Source organism: Mus caroli, chromosome 13, assembly GCF_900094665.2.
Source record: "Mus caroli chromosome 13, CAROLI_EIJ_v1.1, whole genome shotgun sequence".
NCBI lineage: Eukaryota > Metazoa > Chordata > Mammalia > Rodentia > Muridae > Mus > Mus caroli.
In genome coordinates this window covers 68,237,457-68,243,710 of record NC_034582.1, presented here as the reverse complement: position 1 = coordinate 68,243,710, position 6,254 = coordinate 68,237,457, and the positions used below count along the sequence as shown (strand labels likewise).

General features: G+C 44.6%; 1 long non-coding RNA gene across 1 annotated transcript; it reads left to right on the top strand.

Moving 5' to 3' along the window:
* The first annotated feature begins 20 nt into the window (after positions 1 to 20).
* Positions 21 to 1,266, top strand: LOC110308705. The gene is made up of 2 exons (XR_002379604.2): positions 21 to 366; positions 1,169 to 1,266. It is a non-coding gene; the product is annotated as an uncharacterized LOC110308705 (long non-coding RNA).
* The last annotated feature ends 4,988 nt before the right edge of the window (positions 1,267 to 6,254 follow it).

Sequence of the window (6,254 nt, the reverse complement as noted above, 5' to 3'; positions counted from 1 at the left end):
CATGCCTGTGGGAGCCCAGGTCCGCCACCAACCTTGGCGGCACCCGGTACTTGGAAAAATTTTCTGTGCGTTGCTCTTCTTCTTAAGGTCCTCTGCAGCCTTACGGCGGCGCCCCAGGATGATGGCGGGGACCCTGATGCTGGCTCTTCAAAGTCTAGGGGAGCGTCCAAAAGTTAGGAAAACACGGAGGAGACTCAGGAAACTCAAATACCGATTTCTCGGGCGTGAGGTTACTGTGTTGATAACATGCAGTTCAAGATGGCCAGAAAAGGTCAAAAAGAGTTTTTACAGGTCACTTGCCCCTTTTGTCAGAAGAATAAGTTCCTTTGCGGTAATATAAATGTTAATCCTGGCTAACATGCAGAGGTAGGTTATATCTCAAGAAGATCTTTTTTCCGGATTTCCCATTACCCATTCAGATAAAACCATCTGGGTTCTTAAATTTATTTATTCACTTTACATCCCGATGTCAGCCCCTACTCTCCTCTTACCCTCTTCCCCCTCCCCTCTCCCCTTCTCATCTGAGAAGCGGGGAGGCCACTCAGATAAAACCATCAGGGTCCATTAATTGTTCACTTTACGTCCTGATGCCAGCCCCTGCTCTCTTCCCTACCCCCTCTCCCCTTCTCTGAGAAGGGGAGGCTCCACTGGGTACCAACCCACCCCTGGCACATCAAGTCACTGCAGGACTGGCCACATTCTCTCCCACTGAGGCCAGACAAGGCAGCCTAGTTAGGGGAACGGGATCCACAGGTAGGCAACACAGGGACAGACCCGGTCCATTTGTTGGGGAACTTGAATGAAGACCAAGCTGCACATCTGCTATATATGTGTTGGGGGGTGGGGTGGGGTGTAGGTCCAGTTCATGTATGTTCTTTGGTTGGTGGTTTAGTCTTTGGGAGACCCCCCAAGGGCCCAGGTTAGTTGACTCTGTTGGTCTTGTGGACTCCTGCCCCCTCCAGATCTCAATTCTTGCTCCAACTTTTCTATAAGACTCCCCAAGCTCTGTCTAATGTTTAGCTGTGGGTCTCTATATCTGTTTCAGCTGCTGGGTAGAGCCTCTTAAGAGGACAGTTATGCTAGGCTCCTGTGTGCAAGAATAACAGAGTATCAGGGATTGGTTCTTCTGGCCTTCATTTTAATCTTCTTAAATATTTCTTGGTTTCAGGTAAACACAGTTTCTAGAGTGAAGTGGCCAGTGCTGTGATAGCCCAGGACGATGGCCTGCAGAGATCAAGCAAAAAATGATTTTTCCTGTTTTCAGAAGCTCGTTGGCTGTTGGTGCTTTTCATTAGTGTCCAGCTCCTTACTCTATGGTGGCCTCCGAAACTTAAGTTTTGGAGCTCATTGTTCTCAAAGGCATGCTCTGTACGGCATTCTCATGTTTCTCACACGTGCAATCAGAAGTGTGATTGGGAATTTTCTAAAAATGGTGCTTTTAAATTGAAGGTTTCAGAAGTGGAGCACCCATTTCATCATGAGGGTATCTTAGGGTTTCTATTGCTTCGATGAACACCATAACTGAAAGAAATTTGGAGAGGAAAGGGTTTATTATGCTTTGTATCCACATCACTAAAGGATATCAAGGAAGGTTCTGAAGCAGAAGCCATGGAGGAATGCTGCTCACTAGCTTACTCCCATGGCTTGCTCAGCTTGTTTTTCTATAGCACCCAGGATCAACAGCCCACGGGTGGCACTGCCACATTAGTCATCAATCAAGAAGATGTACCACAGACCAATCTGGTGGGAACATTTTCTCAGTTGAGGTTCCCTCTTCCCAAAAGACTCTCAACTTGTGTCAGACTGACACCAAACCTCCTAGCACAGGGCTTGGGAGGAATCACAGGGACACTGGCTTCGTCTGAACAGGTGGGGGCAGGGTTTGTGGTTACAAAGACAGGGATGGTACTTGGTTACAAACTCCTATGGGGCTGGAGTAGGATCATTGGATCCATCTGAGACTCCTTATACCCCTACACCTTTGTCAAATGGATCTCCTCTTCAGAGTCATTTATTCCTATGATTTTGTCAGCATTGCAGTGACATTTGACAGTCCTATGTCTCTGACCTTCCCTCCAGTTGATCTCAGTGACGTAACCCTAATGAACAGGAAGCCATCAAGCTCTTTGTAAAATTGCCTTGCTCACAGGTTACTCTTCCTATTGTCATCAGCCCGTGGATGAGCCTATGATCTTCAGTAGACTGGTGGAGTGAGGCTCTTGGCAACTACAAATGTTAGGATGCAGGAAAGCCTCAGAATTGAGTTTCAGAACCTAGGAGCTCTGGGAATTCTCACTATTTCCCAAAAGCCTAATTTTTTGGTCAGGTTCCAGGTTTATTTTTATACCTGGAACGGGCTTGGTGGCACCTTGGTCACTCTCCATTTGTGTTGTCATCCTTGCTGGCTTCAAGAGTGGGCCATTTGCCATTTGGAGTCTCACAGAGAAAGTCTATACAACTTCACAGATTTCCTAAGAGATTTGCTATTGTGGATCCCTATTAGGGCCTGGTCAAGTGTTTTCACACACACCCAACCCCCACTTGGGTCCTGAACAGGAGGGAACTCCAGCTGAATTTAGCATCCTTTGTCAAGCACCAGTTCCAGCAGGGCCCCTTGAATTTACAGTTTGTCTCTCAACATTCTTCATGGGGTAGAAACTTTTTGTTCAAATCCCAGAAACCAGTCTTCTGCCTTTGCTGGACTCCTGCCCTCATAGCACATCCAGTCTCGGTTACCCTGGACAACTAGGTGTAATTGAAGTCTGTCTGTTCAGACATTAGGGATAATCCCCATTTTGAGCACTGACTTCAGTTTCATGAACACTGACCATACACACACACAAACACACACCACACAGAGGGGGGTGGAGAGAGAAAATAAATATTTTAAAAGGAGTACTGGAGAGTCAAAGTAGTAAAATTGAGACAGATATACTTTTGGTTTTGCAGAAGCCATAGATCAGCCCAGACAAAATGGCTGGCATATAGATTCCATGCAAAGCAGTGGTTTTTATGTTCCTAATCACATTCTTTTTTTAAAAAAGATTTATTTATTTTATGTATATGAGTACACTGTAGCTGTCCTCAGACATATCAGAAGAAGGCTTTGGATCCCATTACAGATGGCTGTGAGTCACCATGTGGTTGCTGGGAATTGAACTCATGACCTCTGAAGGAGAAGCCAGTGCTCTTAACCACTGAGCCATCTCCCCAGCCCCCCCCCATTACATTCTTATTACCCCAGATTTTCTCATTGAGTTCTTCATGGAGGTACAATGACATGGTATCCAGTGTACAATGACATGATATCTAGTATCGTCCCCTTTCCAAGTTCCTCATTTTGTTGGTTCAGAACACAAAGCCTTATCTAGTGTATGTCCTGTGCCTCAAGTTTCCTCCTGTTCTGATACGTGGTCTCAGTCTTGTAATACACTGCCTGAGACATTTCTTTTTTTTTTTTAATTTAAATATTTATTTATTTATTATATGTAAGTATACTGTAGCTGTCCTCAGACACACCAGAAGAGGACGTCAGATTTCATTTCGGGTGGTTGTGAGCCACCATGTGGTTGCTGGGATTTGAACTCTGGACCTTCGGAAGAGCAGTCGGGTGCTCTTACCCACTGAGCCATCTCTCCAGCCCCCTGCCTGAGACATTTCAATCCGCAGATGAACAATTCTCACAGAGAAGAGAAGATACTATATATCATGGATATGTAAGAGCATGTACTGCTCTTGCACACACACACACATACATATTTATATATGTATGTATGCTATATCCATGTTAGCAGGTGATACATTTAACTTTTAAATGTCTTATCAATACTTTTACTTAGGGTCCCTTAGAACATTCCAGAAAACATGTTCAGGACAAAAAAAAAATTACCTGAACCTTTTTGTTTGTGTTCGGTGTGAACTCTGACAGTGACATAGTGATAATGAAGGATGGTTGGGGAAGTGCTAACTCAAGACACTTGTCCCTTTGTAAAATCCTGGGGCATGATCAGAACACAGGGAGCTGGGATGGCTTTCCCATGATGCACTGTCCCTTCAATCTTGGGTAAGGGAGAAAAGATACAGGAGAATAGGTAGTAGGGCAGGCTCTTGGCTTTGCATGGTGGACACAGCCTGATTTGGCTCCACTGATTCAGGACTGGGACTAAATGTCAGCTATTTGGGTAAAGAAGGCATGAAACCCCTGCTTCATCTTCACCCAGGGCTTGCATTTCAGACTGTAGGCTGGCAGGTGCATTCGGTCATGTTTAATTATAGTCTTCTGTTTGTGGCTCAGGACTCCTCAGTCCTCTGTATAGTCCTGGGGATGATCACCCCCCACCCAATGCTATAGGTCAGAAGCTTCTATCTTCTTAATTGGGTTGGGGGGGTCACTAGAGTTAGAGGGGTGGGTGAAGGTGGTAGGCAGTAGAGGCAGGCTTCTAAACATGAAGATTTGGATTTCTTGACTCCACCGATGCAAACTGATGTAGTGTGGACATTGCTGGTCCTCTGGGGTCATTACCCTCATTGATGGTCCAATTCTACTGAAGGAAAATCAATGGGGTTGCCAGTGTCAGCTGTAAAACACAGCCCTGTCATTATCGTACACAGAGCCAGGCTAGCCTCCCACAGAGCTGTCAGTGTGATTCAAGTCTGGGGTTTATAGTTACCTCAAGAAATCTAGTTTCGAGCAAATAATAGATTATATTCTCTGGAGCTCATGGGGAGCTAAACAGCTTCTGACAGCCAACAAGCTCATGGAGATGGCTCTTTTCATGGCAGACAGGAGGCTGCATCTGTTGTCTCATCAGGCCTTCAAGCTCCAAGCTAATGCCTTTGCTAAGCACTGAATCGTCCCCGGCTGTCTCTGTAATTGCCCCCTTGACAAGTGCCATAATGACAGCTCTGGATCTACTACCTCAAGACCTAGTGCTAGGGCACAGAGCCTTTCCTGAGTCAGGGAAAGTTATCACAAATACAGAAGATAATGGGTTCCTAAGACATAGATGCAGGCACCTAACTGTTCAGGCACATCAGAGAGAATACCTTATTACAAGGAACACCAGTGGAACCCATCAAGAATCAATGTCAAGTGGGTAAGGGAAGATAAGTATATGTGTCAGCCTCTTGCTGAAACTGGTTCCCACAGTAACTCAGTTCACACACTGTTCCCAAGTTGGGATCCAAAAGTCATACTGTATAGATGAGGAAACTGAGCCAACAAAGGAGTATTTCCTCTAGCTATTTGAGGCATCCCTTTACAGGGAGCATCTTCATTAGGTTAGTTGAATCAGGATGATATACCCTAAATGAGGATGGCCCCATTCCTTGGCCCTGGAGTCTGGACTTCATAAAAAGAAAAATGTAAGTTGAACACGGTATTCATTTCTCCCTGCTTCCTGACTGCTAATGAAGCTTAACCAGTGGCCATAATTAATTGTCTCTTACCAGGTCTTCCCATTGTGATGGACTGGATCCTTTAACTAAGGCGGAGAAAACTATTTCTCCTTTAAGTTGCTTTTTCAGGGTATTTTTATAACAACAACAAGAAAAGTACCTAAAACCCATGGCATTGTCTGGCTTCCACTTGAGAGGACACAATTATTTAAGTAACAGCAATAAAACCAGTGGAGAAGACCTACATTTCTTACCCATGTAGATGTTCAGTTGCCCTGGCATTGCATCCTTGACACACCCAATGAACATCTGCAACTGTCTGTTTACGTATATTCCTCATAATAAGTCAGGGCATATAGGAAAGATATCTCAAATTCTTTGAGCCACTCTAGGAAGTTATTGAGCCCAGTGTTGGGGAAAGGAAAGTTGTAGTCAATGTGGGTAGAAATGTGAACCCTGAGGATTGGAATCTCCTTGTGACTGGAAGATGAAGTGGGGATCTTTATGATGCTGAGCCCTTATCCTGTAGGCTCTATACTGAACCAGGTCGTTGATGCCAGAAGTGGATTAAAAGGTAACATGCCCAGTTATTGCCCACAGAATGCAGGGGGGTTGCTTAGGTGAGAAATAGATGTACATTTCAGGTGAGATGTATTATCAAAAGAAAAAGTTCCCATTCTTGTTTCCTTAGTGAATTCCCACACTCTTCGTGTACATTCTAGTTCTTATCCTCATGGTGTAGATGATGACACATTAGAGACATCTTTCCCCTTGACTTTCTCTGCATTTCTTTATATATATTTTTATTACGTATTTTTCTCAATTACATTTCCAATGCTATCCCAAAAGTCCCCCAT